Below are 20,940 nucleotides of genomic sequence, written 5' to 3'. Positions count from 1 at the left end.
AAGAGAGTCAGCCTTACAAGAATAGGGAGGAACCGAAAGTCACCCAAGATGACTAATTTTTACAGCTCTGATGGATCAGGCCTTTGAGCTACAGGAGGAAGCATATAATTTTTTTCCACTGCTTCTCTCTATTGAACAAGATAATTCAGAGTACATATGCATTACAAAGTTCAGCATTTAAAGAGCACTGACATTGTATTAATATTAAAAATAAGCCAAGCGAGAAGACATAATTTTTCCTGTGGCTTTCTTACCTTTTCATTAGGATCATGAGGGAGACATAGCTTTTCTGACCAACTTTGAACTGTCAAGTAGTTAATGAATATGTATGCAAATCATCAGAGAATCACTAAAGAAACCCCCCAAGTTAATTAACAAACGAAATGGAAAACCGTATTCTACCTTTGAGCAGACTATTTCAGTTCTAACTACTCAGCTTAGAATGCATTCCAGTAGTCAGTATGTATCTAATGATACCCAAGTTACTTCTAAACTTAGGACCGTTATCAATGAGTGAACAGAAAATGAACAAAACCTCTAACATAAAGGGAGAGTCACCCACATGGTAGAAAAGCAGGTTTTCCCAAGGCTGCAAGGACCAATCCTCCCTGAGATTCGACAGCTCTCTGCCCCTCTAGTTGCCACGCTAGACCAGCAACCTCCTCTTCCACGTTTGGTTCTGCCCCAGTCTGACACTACTAGAAAGCCTAGCCTGGTATAAGAAATCAGATGGCATTAGTCAGCACACAATGACCTGCGGTTCAGAAGAACTCTGAGTTGAAGAAAAAAAGCTAACGAGAGATTTGAAAACCACCATGGATAACCCAACCTGTGATTGATCAAGTGGTTAACACAGAAAAACCGTATGTATATTACTTCTCTTTAAATGCCTCAAACTGCGTGCGGTAGATCCTGAGCTCCAGCAGTCTGCTCGTGGGGCCAGTAGGTGGTCTTTCCACTGACACCCTACCTATCAATACACATACCATTTTTTATTTTATGTTTATATATCTTTAAGAGGAGAAGGAGGACGAGAAGGAAAATAAAGGTATTATAAGCAAAATCTGCAAGCTATTCTGAGAGCATGGAGTCTTTTACAGTTTATTTTTCCCTCATTTAAAAAGAAACACTTAAGGCTGGGTGGCTCAGTGGTTGAGCATCTGCCTTTGGCTCAGGATGTGATCCCGGAGTTCTGGGATCGAGTCCCACACTGGGTCCCTGCATGGAGCCTGCTTCTCCCTCTGCCTATGTCTCTGCCCTTCCCTCAATCTGTCTCTCATTAATAAATAAATAAAATCTTTAAAAAAAAAAAGAATAAAGAGAAACTTTACCAGATACTATGCCATATAAATTCCAAGGACAGTTTAATCACTTCTGTTATTCAAATACAACTTATTCATGTTTCCAATTATAATAAAATGGCTACTTTCGACAAATACAGTTTTCCTCCAAGTCCATCTATTTATTTGTCCAAAATACAATATATTTTTCCTACTTTCCAACATTTACCTGAATTGAAAAGGGAGGAAGTATCCAAGCCTTTGAGCCAAGAGAAAGTACCATTTTCACCTATCCTTGTAGATCAGAAATAAACCCCTGAAGTCTGAAGTTTCATTTACAAACCACCTCTCATATAGAGACTATTATCTGGTTGGAGGGAAAGAATTGCCATAGCCCTAAGCTTATTTTGTCTCTGAGCCAAACAAGACTACAGTTCCTAACAGAATGGCATAATAAGCAATCTTCTAAGAGCTACAGTCAGTAATTTACTAAAATTACTCCAAAAGACAGCATAGGAAGCATAAAACTTTTGCTAAGTATAATATTTCTCTTCCTATAACTTAAGGAAAAAGGAGTTAGAAATAAACTACTAGGTGGATTTAAAAATAAGAAAACTACAAATCTATTCAAGAGGAAAATAAGCAACTGGCTAGAGTAAATGATGACCTTAATATGTTCAAAATTAATAGAAAGGAAAAGTAATAGGAAATTCTAAGAATGGAAAATCTAGAGACAAGCATATGCCTCCCAAGTGGAAAATCTAACATTAGACACTAAAACCTAGGTATTCTCTCTCTGAATGATCTTACAAATTATCCATAGCAATCCAAGTATCAGAGGAAAAAAAAAAAAAAAAAACCCTGGCACACAAAAGTCAATATTCGAATATATACTCTGGGAAACGGAACAGCAAAACACTCTTGCTGAATGGAATATAGCAGTGATTTACAGCTAACACATTTAAGACTATTATAAACTATTATTGATTGGATTAATAAAGATAACCAAATGCTATGTTCCAAAATAAAATTTGGAAACATTCCAGAATACTTCCAAAATGGTGCATCCTATGGAAGAGCATGAATATATAATCGAACACTGTTTGCCAAGAAACTGACAAAGATTCTAACATTCCTGAATTACTTTTATGAAGGATGACTTCTAGAGAAACTATAATAATGCTATATATCTGAAACACATTTTTTTAAACGCAGAAAAGGAGAGCATGTTTGCAAACCATATGCCTGATGGAATTAATTTTCAAGGTCCTGAAGGCAATTTATACATATTTTGTCAAAAAAAGTGACCATAGGCATGTTTACTTGGGAAAAAAAAATATGTGGCTGGGCTAGCCATACTAAGTAGTCAGTAAAGTAAATTCTTTACTCTTTTTTCCTCAACTATTTTCAGACCTACACGGCCCCTGGGCTTCACCTCTTCCCTAGTCCCCCATCAAAATGTATTTGCAATATGGATCTAATATCACCGCTCTGTTCCTTAGGTCCTGTGTTACTACTCTTCTCAAAGGTCTCTGCTTTCTTTCCCATTGTGAAATAAAAGGCTTTGTCCTGGTTGAATTTCAGCATTCAGAGAGCAACTGGGGAAGCTATAAGGCTATTTTACCTTTGAAATCTTACTATTAAACAACTGCTCATTCGATTTTCCTATAAAGTCAGTCTTGCTATAGGAAAGATAACCCTCACATTTGAAACTGCTTCTTGAACTATTTCAACTCCATACAAAAGTAGCAGGTTCTCTTTTTACATCAATGTTCCTCCATCTTTTTAATCTGGTTGACCCCATTCCATGACTGAAGAACCCACTTCACAATTTCAATCATCTCCTACCAAGAAGATGTACTAGAATGTAAAAGCGTTCCTGTTGTTATTTCAAAAGAGGTAAGTGATCTGAGGAGCCCAGAGAAGGTAACCCTAGGAGAGCTGATAAACCATACTGCACACATTGACGAAATAGTGACTTCCTGGCATAAGCTTTCATAGGTTTCAGAAATCCTACTTCTCCCTTTGTCATTTTTAATCAGGGAGGTGGAGCTGCCACAAATGTTTAGTAGCTAGGAAGGCAGTGGTCAAAAACTCAAATGCCTTTAGGGGCTCAGCAGCTCACAGAAAGAAAAGTCATGGACTCAGTGAGACACAGGGAGTGAGATACACAGAGGTAGCAAACCCCCCTACAAGTGACATGTGCCACTCAGCTACACTGTAGCTATGCAATGTTGCCAAATCATTGATTAAAAAGAAGAAGAAGAAGAAGAAGAAGAAGAAGAAGAAGAAGAAGAAGAAGAAAACACAGTAAATTAACCAGTAATTCAAATTTTTGTTTAAGATTTTATTTATTTACTCATGAGAGACACACACACACAGAGAGAGAGAGAGAGGCAGAGACAGAAGCAGGCTCCATGCAGGGAGCCCAACATGGGACTCAATCCCAGGTCTCCAGGATCATACCCTGGGCTGAAGTTGGCATTAAACCGCTGAGCCACCCAGGCTGCCCGGTAATTCAAATTTTAAAAAGTACTGGCTAAGACAACTCTGGGTGAATCAAACTAAAGCCATCAGCTGTCAGGGTGTGTCCCATTTGTCACCTATTTGGAGCCTCTTTTATATAGTTATGATCACCTGTCTCAATTCCCTGATGATTTTACCAAAGAGATTTTACCTATGGAACCCAGAGAAATTGAGTAATATGATGGTTAATTTTATGTGTCAACTTGGAGGGCATTTTAGGATGAGATTAACATTTAAATCTGTGAATTTGAGGTAAAGCAGGTTAAGCCCTCCATAATGTGAATGGGACTTCTGCAATTTAAGGGCCTGAAAAAAACAAAGACTGGTCTCTCTGAGCCAGAAGACTTCAGAAGAGTTCTGGAAGATTCTCCAGAAGATTACTTTTGGACTTTATCTGTACTATCAGCTCTTCTGGGTCCCAAGCCTGCTAGTCCACACTACAGATTTTAGAATCACCAGCCTCCATAATAATCCTGACTAACACGAATGATTTAGCCAAAGTCACATAACTAGTTTGGGGGCAGATGGTGGGAAGAAATGTTCTAACTCCATCTAGAATATGTTCCAGTATACTGTACACTAGAGCAATAATCCTGGTGGAGTGTAAGACATTACAGATATGTTTATTGTGTTAATATACATTATAAAAACCTGAGATAGAATCATGTAGATGCTTGCTTGAATGCAGATTCCTGGGCCTAGATCCAGATCTATAGAATCCAGGTCTCTTGCATTGGGGCCCAAGAATCTGCATCTTGGAAGTTCCCTAAAATTATTCCTATGCACACCAAAATTTGAAAACACTGTAGTAATTAAGAGGCAATACAGATTAGTGGTTAAAAACGGATTCTGGAGGCATATTTCCTGGCTTTGAAGCCCAACCCCACCACTTATTAGCTATGTGAGTGACCTTGGGCCAGTTATAGAGATGATGTGAGGATTGAACAAAGAAAGGTTGTGAACACTTACACGTAATTAGCATTTAAAAAATGGCAGCTATTACTACTAAACTCTCTCATTACAGGTGTTTTGGCACAATTTCAGTATCATGTCAATTAATATTTATGGTGATGATCACAGTGGCACTTCAAGATCTTGAAGTACTTTCTAAAGCAAAGATCAAAGTGGTTAGATGCCAAGTATTTTGTTTTACATGAATTCTTTGTAACTTGGTGATTTGTGTATAATATTTACAGTAACTTTCTGGAGATTAAAACATTTGAACAGCCTGAATACCACATTTGACTATACAAGATAACAGAGAGTCTGCTGTAAATGTGCACCATGTAGTGTGAAGACAGAAATATTCTTAGGTAGTATGGTCTTTCTGCAATCCACTGATATTTTCTCTATTTCTGTAAGGGTTGATGTTTATTTTATTTATGTTTTAGCTCACCAGCCTGTAGCTCAACAGCTTCCCTTATATTTTTTCAAAATAACTTATTTCTTGAATTAAATTTTAACACTAACATAACAGCTTTGATCCAACATTCTTACACTAACAAATTCTCATGATAATATCTAAAGAAAAATATACATACAGTAGTTTTTTTTTTTTTTAATTTTTATTTATTTATGATAGTCACAGAGAGAGAGAGAGAGGCAGAGACACAGGCAGAGGGAGAAGCAGGCTCCATGCACCGGGAGCCCGACGTGGGATTCGATCCCGGGTCTCCAGGATCGCGCCCTGGGCCAAAGGCAGGCGCTAAACCGCTGCGCCACCCAGGGATCCCCATACAGTAGTTTAAAAAGCAAGCTAGAAATAATACGGACTCAATAGTTAAGTGATTCCCCATGCCCCTCCCCCCCAAAAAGTTCAATTCACCTGAATTTTAGTCTTTTATCCCATCAAACTCTTAATCAGAGAGCAGTTATCAGCTAATAAACTGAACCTACCCAAATACAGAAGCTAGTATAAAAGTAAAGGGAAGCCATATGAGAGAAAATTGAGAAAGGCCAGACATGGGAGTCTTTTTGATCATTTAGAACTGAAAAAAATTGAGTCTCTTTATGTTTGAGAAGGTCAAAAATCCTCTCTTAACAGATTGGATTTGCTTTAGGACAACTTAAAACATGGAAAATATTTTGCAGAACCTATGTGGCACAATTAAGGGATTGGTTGAAGGTGAAAAATAAAAATAAGGGAAACCAACAATTACTATAGGATTTGACTTAGAAGAGAGGGAATATGTCCAAGAAAATAAGATGTGGGCCAAATAAAGCTTTGGGTATAAAAACTGTTATTATTCCATTGAGCACTTAAATCAGGAGGAAGGGCTCTCCAGGAGGGAGTCTCCTGGTTGAGCAGAGGCAGATAGGCCAAGAGTAAAGTGGCTATTCTCTGTAGAGGCAATGATCTGAAAATAGGAGAACATCAGCAATCTGAGGAGTAGATTCAGGACGAGAATAACAGTAGTTACAATTTATCGGCCTAAGGGCAGACTAACACATCTACAGGTACCCAGTATCACACAAAACTCACCAACTCCACATTAGTGAGAGATTTCTAAATCAAAGAAAGAAGCAGCAAGAGAAGGGATTTTACCAGGACTCTTCCTCCATTAGCCCATTCAACTAGCAGTTACCAAGGCCAACCAATCCTGTGCAAGGTACTATTTAAGGAAAAAACAAAATGAAACCAAAACAAAACATTAGATGGTCTCTGTCCCCAAAAGTTAGAATCCAGTCAAAGGGTATAACATAAAGAATATGCATATAACAACACTAACACAAAGGAATAATAATAATGTTGAAGTTTCAGTATTCTAGCTGAGTTAAAGGAAAGAAAAATTACTTTAATGGATGTGGAATTAGAAAGAATGAGTGGATTTAAGGGTTTCTGAGACAGTTGAAGCTTAACTTAATTATAAGATGGAAGGACGCCAATATATAAAGAAGAGGCACAAGCAAATGCCTGTGGACCAAAAAACAGAACAACCAAGTGAAGCAAGTAGTCTAATCCACTAGGACACAGAGAGTACTGGCTGGGGGGTTATAGGGGACAAGGCTGGAATCCCACCTGACTATCATGGATCTTAGCTGCTAAGCTACAGTGTTTGGGTTTTATTTTGCTAGACAGTAGGAAGCCTCTTAAGGCTTTAATCTGATTGTAGCTGGTTTGCTCTATCCAGTACAAAGTAGTATTTAGAAAAGGGTGAGAACCAGAAGAAAAGCAAGGTGACTCCTACAATAATCCAGAAGAGTGATGATAAATGTTTAAATTAAGGTAATGGGTGTAGGCTTGAGAAGGAAAAGAGAAAATTTCTTTCAATACTTTTATAGCCTCTAAATTAAACTAAATCACCATTATCACCTGTCAGAAGTTCTCCCATAATTGCCATATAGAAAGACCAAGCACAGTGCTCACTGCAGAACACCAAAAACAGTCCCTGCCATAAATGAACTTAAACATAAAATTCATAGAAGTCTGGAGCTATTATCACTTATAAAGCTTCTCCTTTCCAAATGTAATCATACTTTAGCCAAAAAAATTTCTCTAAAACCTTTATTCCCAAGATGCACATATATTGCATGATGCTACAGAATAATTGTAAATTACCACATAGTTCTTAACACTCACTATGTTGATTGCTCATTAAAGAAACCACACATGTAAAAATACAATAAAGATTAAAATCTTTCCCCATCATTTTGAAGGAAACGTGGGGCAAGCCATCTGAGAAACTAAGTTGAGACTCTCTGCAGGCCTTCCTGTCTTCAATTTCTATCTCAACACAGTGAATAACATAATTTGTGGTGTTTTATTCTACTTCCAAAAGGCTTTGTGATCAGACACCAGAAAACAAATCTCTAATTCTCCAGCATTAGAAAATTCCAGCTTTTCAGCTGGAATGAAATCTGCTGATCATTTCTCTCAGTCATCTCATTCTAAGGTTAAGAAAAATGAGGATCAAGGTCCTACAGCTGGTACAGCAAAGCTTTCTTATAGGCCTTTAGTTCTAACTACTCATGTACCCAAATGATGGGGTACCAGCTCCAGGGCATGTACTGGGACACAAGGCAGAAAAATAAAAGACCAGGCACACACACAGTAAAATAGCTTCAGTTTTGTACCCTCGTGGAGTTGTGTACTATTTCCAGGTTGTGGAACAATCAAGATTCACTCAGGTTTATCCTACTATGGCATTGGTGTCTACTTAGGATGTTAGCAAAAATAGGACAGCATTTTAAAAATAAAAGTAAAACTCTGGAATATACACAGTGTTATTAAAAACACTTAGAAAATATAATAAAACACATAGAAAAGATTTTGATCCTCATAGATCTAATTGAATTTAGTAGAATATCAGTAATTTAACCCAGATGCTTCTAAAATGAAGTATGCTGATTATTGACATCTTAACATATTAAGCTAGAGTATAATTCTAGTCCATTTCTAACTTTCAGATATGAACTATCTCTGACATACCTGTAGGAATCAGAATCATAAGAAGTTATTAAGAGACCCATAAGTTCTCAGTCAGTAATTCAATCACCCTAAGGTACCACCTAATAATTCCCAATAACCCCAAGGAATTAGCCTCTGATCCAAATAGAAGATGATCAATCTGCACTCTGTGTGTAGGAGTTAGTGATTCTTACTTCATATCAAGACTCTTCCACAGCTGGGTTAGATCATGATCCATGCAAGTTGTCAGAGGACTTCTTCTTCCTTGGGACTACCATGGCAACCACCACCCACTCCCCACCTAAAAAGGCAGGTAAGGCCGTAACTCATCAGGCAAGGAGTCCAATACGAAAAACACATTGATGAGTGTCCTCTGAGTTATGCCCTCTCATTAGATGTATGACCTTAGCCAAGCTCCTTAACTTCTCTGTGCTTAGTTTTCCTCTCCTATAAAATAACACTGTTCTGAGGATTGAAATCAATGAGATAAAGTGTCTAAAAGCACCAGCAGTATCTAGCACATGGTGGTTCTCTACAAATGGTACATATGACTATACCATGTAGAAATACGATTAATTCACATAAAAGCAATAATGTAGGATCCTATCAGAATACATATATGATATAAAATACTATTTACCAAGAGTGGTTATGCTCTATGAGAGGCTCACCACTAGGCAAATATTCAGCAATGATCAATTTAATGCTTTCTCCGACCGTTAATTGGGTGCTGCTTACACACACACACACACACAAAAGTCTTCTCCCCTCCTCTTACTATCATACGTTAAATTCACTGAAGTAAAAGCTTAGCACTAACTGGAAAGGGAAATAAAATAAGCCATTACCAATAAATTTCACTTCAGTAGAGAGTAGTTTATCAAATTCTTTGGCTGATCAGCAAGAGAGTATGGACTTAGAGCTGGGAAGGTTTAAGACAGGACATAAACCTTCACTACTTGACTATATTGCCAATAAACAGCCCCAAGTGTATACTCCAAGCCTGTCTGGACTCAAGCTTCAGAAAGGACCCCTTGCTCAGGCAGGGGACACAGTGAGAGTGTCCTATCAGTCCCAGTAACTTAATCATGAACACTCATCACAAAATGAGTTTGGACAACTGTCCTAACCAACCAAAAGAGACTACTTAGTCTTTATGTCTCTTGACTGGCCTTGTGGACCATTAAATATTTATCAGAAAACAATCACTTAATCAAAGGGACTTCTACCAACCTAAGTCCATGTTCTTCAGTCATGCCCAACAAGCAACCAATTCAGAGGATTATAAACCTCAGAGTTACTTTGATGCCAGCCTTCCAGCTTTTAATAAAACATCTTTCCTGTGTACAGTGCCTGTGTGTTCACCAGAATTCTTTTTGCTAAGTGACAGAGACCAAGCCTAGATCAGCTTAAGCAGAGTGAAAATATACAGGAATCAAACTAAAGTTCCTACCTATGTTATTAAAGGGACTAAACACTCAAACTGCAAGAAGTAGGCTTCTCTCCACAGTCTGACCCTTTTACTGTAGATTAGTTTCCTTCTATGGGAAGCAACCTGGCTATCAGAAGCTCTCGGGTTTCATACTTTTTAAATTCCTCAGCCCAAAGGAACTCTTTCCTAATTCATTTGAAAATTTCAGGAAAAGGACCAGCTTGAGTCAGAAGCTCACCACTGACCAGTCCACCGTGTGAACTGTGGTGATAATAGAGAAATGATGGAGTTGGTGAGAGTCATATAAAGAAAGAGGCAGTGCCCACTGGAAGCTTGAGCCATTACCAAAGGCAAGGAGACACCGCTCCCAAAAAAGGACGGAGACTACTGCTGGATAGCAACAAAGACGATCTACTACAGGTATTTATGTGCAATTTTTATTTTAACAATCAGCCGGTATGAAAATATATATGTTTGTTCATTTTGTTACTAAACCTTTACTAAATTTATTTTTTTAAGATGTATTTATTTATTTATGATAGACACAGAGAGAGAGAGAGAGGCAGAGACACAGGCAGAGGGAGAAGCAGGCTCCATGCCGGGAGCTGGACGCGGGACTCGATCCCAGGACTCCAAGATCGCGCCCTGGGCCAAAGGCAGGCGCTAAACCGCTGAGCCACCCAGGGATCCCCTAAACCTTTACTAAATTTAATAATGGGCCATAAATTATACAGCCATCAAGTCAGGTACCCTATTGTATCCCTGATCTCAGCTCACTATTTCTACCATTCCCACCTCTAGACTCTGAGCTGAAACACAATGAACCTCCTAAAGTAGCAAATTCTACAGGAAGAAATGCATTTACAATGATTTCACAATCATGCTTCTCTTGTCTAAAGCAGCCCTTAAGGCAAGAATTATTTTCTTGTTATTCTAGGTGTCTAATTTTGGCCTCAGATAACCTAAGAAGTTTTTGCAATGCAATTTTATTACTGGAAACAATTTCATTATAGGAGAATATTAAGCAACTGGTAGAGTAAAGTCAAAAGGTCAGTATCCACATATAAACCACTTTCCTAGCTTACAATGCTGCCTGCTTTTATTTAGCAAATGCTGAAGTAGCAAAATAGACTCAGTAGAAATATTAATATTTTTAAATTATCTCATATTAGCATTTTTAATTATTTCCTCCAAAAACATACATGCTGATTTTGATGTCTGCAGTACACAAAATATTTTCAAGGAACTGGTTCTGGTGTTTACACGATGGCTAATAATGAATCTTTTGTTGTCTTCTTCCTCTTTTAAGTGAAATGATTTTTAATATCACTTGATAAGCCATAAATCCTTACCTGTTTAAATCCATGTGATGATGGTATATACATGATCTTTGGAAAACAAATGTCTACACGTGTACAATTTCCAGAATATTAATCATGTCTGACCTCCCTTCCTGGGTGATCTTCCAGGTTCAGGTGCTGGACAGGGTACAATAGTTCCCTCCCCAGGCACAGAACTGAAGAATTGATCTCCCACAAGACCACAAGAGCAAGAAAAGGAGAACCAGATCCAAAAACAAAGGGAGATCAGATAAGGGAGACTATACCAGTTGGAGAAGTAGATAGTGAAAAAAACCCAAGAGTCAGGAGCATGGGTTTAATGAACCATCTAGTCAAGCTGAAGAAGAGGCACTGGGGCTTGAATCACTTTAAAAGAGCATGAACCCTAGATTTTCCAAGAGAAATCATCTTTGCTATCCAAAATTTTACAACTCAAGAGTCACCTGGGGTTTGAGTCTCCCACCAAAGCCCTGCCCAAAATTTCTGAAGATTCCTTAGGTGTGTAGAGGGTAAGGGTGGGCCTGAACTTGCATTCTCAAGGTCAGTTCAACTCCTGTTTCCCCAGCCTTGTCTGTCCTCCACCATTGGACCCAATGCCAAACTCATGCTTTCTTGAGATTCCCCATCCATTACCCCACTCACATAAAACTTCCATGTATATGAGAGACTTTGTCAATTATTTATTTTTTTTTTATTTATGATAGTCACAGAGAGAGAGAGAGAGAGAGAGAGAGAGAGGCAGAGACACAGGCAGAGGGAGAAGCAGGCTCCATGCACCGGGAGCCCGACATGGGATTCGATCCCGGGTCTCCAGGATCACGCCCTGGGCCAAAGGCAGGCGCCAAACCGCTGCTCCACCCAGGGATCCCAACTTTGTCAATTATTTAAAGAGAGATATAAAAAGAGTTTATACAAGGGCAAAGCAAACAATTTCAAATTGAACACTGAGCATTTCTTCTTATCTTTTGGCCATCCTACCACTAGACTATTTCCACAGGTCCCTTCACCTAGCTTTGTGGCACTTGCAAGCTTCTCTCTCCTCTACTTTCTCCATTTACCTCCTTGGAAAGAGCACAACCAACTCCCTTCCTTATGGCAGGATGTTAACCTACCCTTTCTCCCCTGCAACCTTGGGTCTAGCCTCCAAATGTTCCCCCATTTCACTTTGTGCCTCTAAGTGAATTATCAAGCTATTTTTACAAACAGTTTTTCCCACCCTTCAGAAGAACTTGGATGATAGTTATTAAGATATGGATTTAACTTCTAACTCACATTTTACAAGACTGAAGTAGAATCATTTGTCCCTGAATGGAGCTAATAAGGAAAAATGAGTTTAGGCAGCTCTCCATCCCATGATTTAGGGACAGGGCAGCCTAAACTAGGGAGTGACTGGCTCCACATGCTCATTCACAAGTTTGGGCATCTGAATACAGTGTGGCAACCATTCTCAGCTTCTTCTCTGATCTCTCTAGTTCTGGGAACTGACTCTTCTTTTCAGAAATAAATTCTGACTTTTGATTCATCAGAAAAGGCAAATGTTGATCATCTTTGAAATATTAGGTAAGTCCTGTATGATCCCACATTGCACACTGCATCAAGCTGGCTTATAGGAATTCTTGCCCCTGAAACCTGTCCTCAGTCTGGCATACAGAGAAGCAGGAGATCCTTCTGTGAAATTAGGTTCCATATCTGGTCTGATTCTGCTAAAACCACAGTTGACACCGGCTCATGAGAAAAAGCAAAAAGACAAGGAGACATGGAACTAGAATTCCAGACAGGTCTTAGGAGATCCAACGTACTATCCCTTTGCCTTGGGTATCACAAGGAATTCAACACAGTTTACACCAAAAACCTTCTGCCCTTTTGGATTTATTTGACCAGTTAAACATTGTATGATAATCTAATTAGGACATAATTTTTAACCGCTGGATATTTGATATTCCCTACATAATGTAATCTGAAGACACATCACCCACCAAAATGATAAACAGGCTTGATATATAAAAGTCCCCAGTTCACTCACTCATTCATTAATTAATTCAAAAAAATATTTTGAATTAGTTGAGTGCCTACCATGGGCCCACCAGCTCAAGCACACAAGTTTTCTAAAAAGCTCTTGCCATGATTGTGATTACCCATTTAAAAAGCCACACATTTCATGAGAGGTTACCATTTCCGATAAGCATGTGAGATCTACATGAACAATAATCCTATCCTAGCCAGCTATCACAACAGGCCTGTCAAAGGGGCAATGCATCATTCCCACTTTCTTTCCCTAAAAAACATCTGGGTCTTCATTGTTCTTAAAGACCATCTTTGAGTTAACAAAACCAAAATAAAAGCTTTTTTATTTCTCCCCAAAGCTGTTTCTATCCCAATGTTCACAGTTAATGGTGGTGTCATCTTTTACCAAGTTGAAAGGTGACCTTAGAATGATAGTTGATACTCCCACTCTCCTCCTTTCATATCCAATCCACCAGCAAGTCCCTTCTGTTCTACCCGAAATCCCATTTTTCACCATACCCACCGTGACTGCCTAAACAAAGCTTACATCACTTTTAACCTGGACAATTATAACATTTTCTGACTGGTCTCCTCATTCATTCTTAACCCCTTATGAAATCCATTCTAGCATCTAGAAACTAAACCCAGGTGTGTCCTCTACTTCTCAATGGCTTCCCATCACACTTGAAATAAAATCTTAACTTTACACAGTTATAAAAGGCCTATATCCATCATCCTCAGTTTTGGCTGCTCATCAGAAACACATAAAGAGCTTTTAAAAATACCTAAGTGTCACCCAGATTAATCAAATCAGTCTCTGGAGGTGGATTCCACATTGGTTTGTTGTTATTTTTAAGAGTGCTTTCAGAGTAGAGGACCTCTGCTCTCCATGGGTCTTCCCTGTGTCTTCCTCTCTGATTTCATCTCTTGTCCTTGTCCTCTCCATTCATTAGTAGCCTCACTGGCTTCTCTGCTTTCTTCAAACCACAGTTTCTCTCCTTTATCTGGAAAGCTGTTCATTCCCATCCTCCACTCCCCAAGCACTGACTATTTTCATCTCACTGGTTCCTTCTCATCATTTAAGTCTCTACCCAAATATATGAATTACCTCTTTGGTGGCTTTCTGAGACCACCTAATAACCTACCCCATTGGTTTTCAAGGTGTGGTCTCTACAACAACAGCACCTGAAAACTTTTAAAAATGTAAATTCCCAGGCCCTATATCAGGGCCCTATTAAATCAGAAACTCTGAGGGAGAGAGCACAGCAATCTCAATATTTTAATAAGTCTTACACATGATTCTGATGCGCACTAAAGTTTGAGAAGCACTATTGTGTGTGTATGTAATGTATATACATATGTATATATTTATCTGACCACCTCCACTGTTCTACTCTTTATTACTTGACTTTACCTTCTTCACAGCAGTCTTCTGAAATTTCTATATAATTTTTTAAACTGCCTGTCCCTCCCCCCACCCAGAATAAGCTTCATGGAAACTTAAATTCACTCTTATATGCCCAATGATTAGAATAGCATCTGACACATAGGAAGTACTCAATAAATATTTATTGAATAATTGAACCTACAAACAAACCAGTTTAGTCCCTTTCTCCCCCAGAAGCCCTAAGGGTTTTATTTGTTTTCTTCTAGAATCAGGGCCCCTGAGGAAGATGTATACAGGGATCTACAGCAGCAGGTCTCAGAAAACAATATCAAAATCAAACCAAATGGCCACATGCCAGCTAACTCTAGCTCTTCAGAAGGGGAGTTTTTGAAATGTTGAACATGCTTGGCTCATATGAATGTGAAGTAATTGCTATGTATGACTAATGCACAGCTGGAAGGCCTCATTAAGTCTCAGGTAACCTGCCAAGACATTTTTCCAAGGAAACAAAACGGCAAGGAAAGAGCATTCAAGAAGGTGTATTGAAAGCAGAGACAAGGAGGGGGCTGAACCAAAACAATCCCACCTCCAAAGGATAATCTCCCTTGCCTCAGGACCTGGAAATGGTGGCTTTCTCTTCCTACGTGTGTCTCCTCCCACCCTAACCACACCACCATTTCCAATAAATGAAAAATATCTTTTGTTTGATTTAAGTTTCTTTAAATTATGGGCAGCCCAGGTGGCTCGGCGGGTTAGCGCTGCCTTCAGCCCTGGAGGCAATCCTGGAGACCTGGGATTGAGTCCCATATTGGGCTCCCTGCATGGAGCCTGCTTCTCCCTCTGCCTGTGTCTCTGCTTCTCACTGTGTCTCTCATGAATAAATAAATAAAATCTTTTAAAAAATAAAAATAAATTTCTTTAAATTTTAGTGAAGAACTTTGAAGATCTTTACATTTGTAACATCTTTTTCTGTGAATGGCCTGTTCTTATAGTTGTCTTTTAGGCTGTTTGCCATTTTCCAGTTAATTGGTAATTAAATTTACTCTTGAGTATTATATGTGCTGTCATTATTTTTCCCAGTTTGCATTTCACTCTTGACTTTGTTTTGATGATTCCTCCCTCGGTCACAACTTAAATTTTATTTAGTAAAATGTACCCATTTTTGCGTTAATGTTTCTGATTTTATGTCAATAAATCCAAAAGTTTCATCTATGCCAAACATGGTGAAATATTCACCCATACCATACTTCTGTGGCTCTATTTTTTTTTTTTTTTTTCGGTTTAACTCTTTGATCCATCTCAAGTTTATTTTGGTGTGAAGAATGAGGAAAGGTTCTGGGGCAACTGGGTGGCTCAGTTGATTTAAGCATCTGCCTTTCGCTCAGGTCATGATCTCTGGGTCCTGGGATACAGCCCCACGTTGGGTTTCCTGCTCAGTGGGGAGCCTGCTTCTCCCTCTCCCTTTTCTCCTCCTCACTGCTCATGCTCTCACTTGCTGTCTCTGTCTCTCAAATAAATAAATAATTTTTTTAATTAGAATTTTTTTTAAAGAATGAGGAAAGTTTCTAATATTTTTTATCCAAAGAATAAGTTTATTTGGGAAACTATAACCTCAGCATTGAGCAGAGTAAAATTATACATAGTAGGTGCTGAATTTCTACTAAATTATTGGAAGGGTGATGAAGCTACAAAGAAATATGGATAACATAATAACACATTCCAGTAAGAGATGTGTGCATTACGAGAAGCCTGAGTGGCTCAGTGGTTGAGTGTGTGCCTGAGTTGTGATCCCGAGGTCCTGGGATCAAGTTTCCCATAAGGCTCCTTGCAGGGAGCCTGCTTCTCCCTCTGCCTATGTCTCTGCCTCTCTCTGTGTCTCTCATGAATAAATAAATAATTTTTTTAATGTGTGTGCATTATGACTTTAATGTGACATTAATGTATATTTAATAGGTAATTAATAGGTAATTAATTAACAATTAATTTAATAGGTAATTAATAATTAATTTTTTTACTCTTTACTAGTTTATTGAATTAAAAAAATTGAAGATCCGCATTTTTAAAAGGCCTTTTTATACATAAAGTAGAATTTCTAATTGACAGATTTGGAAATCAATCTGAACTGGACAAACTATGGATTCAACACACAGATGAGATTTCCTCCTACCATTACCTTGACATGGATTCGATACTCACCCTCAAAAGAATCCTATAAAAAATTGCTTCAAAGCCCCTTTGAAATTGCAATAGTGCAGCAAAACCACAAGTAAACAACTGCCTGTTGACCTGTTATTTCAAATATAGACTGAAAAGCCAACAGGCATATTTTTGTGCAATTTTTTAAAACATCATAAGTTGAAATATCAAATCTGCACAGCGCTGTCCCTTCACAGAAGGCAAGAAACTGCCGGCACTTCATGTTGGAGGCCGTCCTCGGTGCTGTAGGCTATGAAAGTGGGCCTCCTTCAGGGTCTGGTTGATGTGGAAGTAAGGGCCTTGGCACAGTGCAGACTGCTCGGGAACAGGCTGAGGGGTGTGAGGGCCGGACTCAGCAGCCGTGTGGTTCAAGCTGCTCTCCGGCCCGCCTGCCTGTCCGGGCTGCTGATGCTGCTGCTGCTGCTGCTCCCACCACTATCACTGCTTGAAGACTCTGTGTCCCAAGAATCATGAAAGACAGGGTTTCCTATTAAATAGGTATTAGCCAATGCCAATTTGGTTATCACTAGTACCAATTACAATAGTAACAATAACTACTATTTATTGAACACATACCATGCTTTACACACTTTGCCTTAAATATGTTAATTTACTTGATCCTCCAAACAAGCCCATGAGGAGTTTCTATTCCTATCTTAATTTTACAGATGAAAAAGATGAGGCACCAAGAGATGAAGAAATCTGCTCAAAGTCCCATGACAAGCATCTGACAGAGGCGTATTCTGAGACAGAAGCACTGAGAATTCTATGCCTTAACCACTATGTTATCCTGTCTTGCAGATCATTATTGATCACAAAATAGAAAAAAACAACAGGATGTTTTTGGTATTAACAACCCAAAGATGTACACAGTTTATATTAGAACATTCTATGTTTCTAATTCTGTATTTCCAATCTAAAAATTGAATAGACATGCCCCGTCCCCACCATCACCCAACCTCCCCCCAAAATTACCTTCCTCAGAATTCAATATTGCCTTTGGCTACAATATCTGATAAAGGACCTATGAGGGTCCAACACAAGGTTACTCAACACTTGATCTATATCTCCACTAACCCACATTCCTTCACATCGTTTAAGTTCAAATCCCCACCACAAATTGTTGTAATTTCCAAGCATGCCTTGATCTGAAATGTACATCCTACAGAGTTGCACTGAATAATGTGGTCTATGTAGCAAAGTCAAAAATTACTTCTTAGCATCTTTTACTATATGTTAGATTCTTAAAGATTTAGACAAAATCATTCACAATATTAACAACAACAGGTGTCATTTTGTAACTCTAGTTTTTATTTAGAAAAATGAGTAGAATTTTTGGTTTCATGATGGCAAAGTAAGGCATTTTTGCTCCCTTCTGCTCTCAAAATTCTGAAACCACAAAGACAGGGAACAAAAACACAAACTCCAGCTTTAGTGAAATGAAGAAGTGACTATAATCCAACATTTGAAGATGGAAAGCAGATGGAGGAAACATTTTAGCAAAGAGGAGAAAAGTCAAGCCAATGACTACAAAAAGCAAGCCAATTTGCCCCTAGAAATGCTTACGAAATGGAGATGCTGGGTACTTTGGAAGATGAAAGTAGTTGCTAAAATGAAGGGATTTTTAGACTCTCAATCACCGGTGGCCTGCAGCTGGTTTGTACCAGCTTGCAAGAGTGAACTCTGCAGTGACCTCATGTTGGTAGTTTGAAATCAACTATAGTGTGAATATTTGGAGAAGCTGGCAAATGCTACAAATCAGAGTTTTGTTTTGTTTTTTTTAAAGAGCTAGTTGTTAAACATTTACCAGCACACAACAGCTCCCAAGTCCTGACCTTCATCACCCACTAGAAATCTGATGTTGATTTTCCAGTAAACGGGAACAATGGCACAGCAGTCACGAAAGCGGGCAAGTGAAAGGTACAATGCTGAAAGTAAAGTGTAACATGTGAAAATCTGTAAATGACCACAGAATTCCTTTAACTCCAAACATCACCCTCCTGATGCATTCCCCTTGTCAAGAGATTGAGGATCCTTCTCTGGTGAAACTAAACTGCTCAAGAGAAAAGATTTATGTATAATGATACTTTGTGGGTGAGTAGGCCCCTCAACAAAGGATCTAGCTAACTCGTCTGATCATCTTACAGTGAACTAGTTCACTTAGACATGCAAAGTCTAAAAATTAATTTCCCAAACACACTTTTTCAAGAAGCCACTACAAGTTATGCCTTACCCAAACCAAAAAATAAACCAAAAAAGGAAGAGGACATGGATTTAGGAAACATGAAGAGAGGCAGTGGGCATTCCCAGAGTGACAGCTGTGCCTCAAGCCCTGTGAACGCAGTGCACACTGGAGCAGGAGGCAGAGGGCTCCAAGAAGCAGGAGAAAAAGGAAATTCGCAAATTATCTGGCTGCTTGACCATACAGAATACTGTACTGAGGGATATTTTGCAGAACTGTTAGAGGGTATTGGAAGACATAGCATCCAAGAACATTAAAGGGGGGAAAATAAGGCAATTATTAACCCCAGCTAAAAATAACAACAAAAAAAGAGAAAAGAAATACAGTCATACAGATCATTCAACTGTGGAAAACATTTACATAGTCATAAGAAGATACTGGGGAAAGATATAACTACACATTTAGACATAATAAATTATATACGGAGGAAGTAAAGTTTTTTTACTTCACTACATAAACCAAATTATATAGTGCAGCTTTGTAGTGTTTACTACATGTGTTTACATTTCAGAGCAGGGCACACTTGGAAATAACTGCAATTTAGGTAGGATTTTGAACCTAAAGAGGAAGTAGGTATAAATAAGTAAAGATCCTCATACAGCCTAATAAAAATGATTAATCGAGAGTCATATTATTTTCAAATAAGGAAGTAAATGCCAGAACAAATAGCTAAAAACATAGAAGCAGTCTTCTAGTAAGTGAAACAAGGTGGTAAGAGAAGAGAAACAAGAATATTTTTTTTGATATATGCTCTATAAGAATATTTGACTTAAACATTTTCATATAATACTTTCACCATAACACTTAATTTAAATAATTAAAAAATAAAGAAAAATAAAATAGTTTATAAATTATGGGCAACTCCAGAGACTGTGGTAATTATTGATATTCTAGTAAGAATGAGATTCCTGCACTGTAACAAGACAAAAAAAATTTCCAAATCAGGAGAGATCTATTTAAAACATCCTGTAGTAAACTATCTGAGTATTCATCATCAGGTACTATAGTCAAAGCCTTAATTATGGATCATTAGACAAGAGTACTTGTGATAACTATGTCAAGGATAAATTAAGACAGATTTAGGGGCATCTGGGTGGCTCAGTGGTTGAGCATCTTGCCTTTGGCTAGGCTCTTGATCTAGGAGTCCTGGGGTGGAGTCCTGCATCAGGCTCCCTGAAGGAGGCCAGCTTCTCCCTCTGCCTATGTCCCTGCCTCTCTCTGTGTGTCTCTCATGAGTAAATAAATAAAATCTTTAAAAAAAATTTTTTTTTAATTAAAAAAGAAGACTGATTTATCTCCCAAACTTATCTTTTGGGGGAGGTCAGAATCTTCATTGGGATAACCATATTTACTCATCAATGTCATAATAGATAAAATTTATGTATCCTTTTTGTATTTCCAATTTCATTTTCTAAAGAAGATGGGAAAAAAATTCTCTTTATAGTTTTCTTCATACTTTTTATTTCCTGCTTTGAAATGTCAATCTAACTTCTAGAAAAGAAAATTTATTTCATAATTAGAGGAAATTACTGAGGGGGGCGGCAGGTTTACAGTGGTAAAAACAAGAGCCCAAAAGCTTAGTGGTAAGGAAGAAACACATCATTCTTTCTGGAATTTTGGTGGGGGAAAAGACCGAGAAACTCAGTGGTATCAGGGGACATGGGGGGAAGAATTTTTCAGATAGGGGAAATCTATGTTGTTCAAAGGCAAAGAGAAATGATGCAATTAAGAGAGAGAAAGCGAGGAAAAAGAGAAAGAAGAGAAGAGAAGGGAAGGGAAGGGAAGGGAAGGGAAGGGAAGGGAAGGGAAGGGAAGGGAAGGGAAGGGAAGGGGGAAGTAAGAATAGAATAGCAGAGACCGCTAGTGCTCCTCTACAGCAAGCATGAAAGACAGCCGACGGATCCTCCCGCCCGCTCGACCTCCGCTCCCTCCCTTCACGCCTCCCCCGCCGAAGAGAACCAGAAAAAAGTTAGATGGTGGTGTGAAGGGAAATTAAAGATGAAAATGGATAGGGGCACCTGGGTGGCTCAGTCTGTTAATGTCTGGCTTTAGCTCAGATCATGACCTCAGGGTCCTGGGATTGAATCCCAAATTGGTCTCCCTGCTGAGGGAAATGAAATGTACA

At 38.6% G+C, this 20,940-nt stretch overlaps 1 protein-coding gene and 1 long non-coding RNA gene across 2 annotated transcripts in view; one reads left to right on the top strand and one right to left on the bottom strand.

Moving 5' to 3' along the window:
• PLCL1 (phospholipase C like 1 (inactive)) overlaps window positions 1-20,940 on the bottom strand; it is a 328,706-nt gene that overhangs the window by 180,496 nt on the left and 127,270 nt on the right. The window lies entirely within an intron of this gene.
• LOC119867926 lies at window positions 491-19,725 on the top strand. The gene is made up of 3 exons (XR_005385179.1): window positions 491-863; window positions 9,855-10,066; window positions 17,242-19,725. It is a non-coding gene; the product is annotated as an uncharacterized LOC119867926 (long non-coding RNA).

The sequence above is a fragment of the Canis lupus genome, chromosome 37, assembly GCF_011100685.1.
Source record: "Canis lupus familiaris isolate Mischka breed German Shepherd chromosome 37, alternate assembly UU_Cfam_GSD_1.0, whole genome shotgun sequence".
In the NCBI taxonomy this organism is placed as follows: Eukaryota; Metazoa; Chordata; class Mammalia; order Carnivora; family Canidae; genus Canis; species Canis lupus.
Note: the sequence above shows the minus strand (reverse complement) of the source record. Positions and strands in the feature narration are given on the sequence as shown.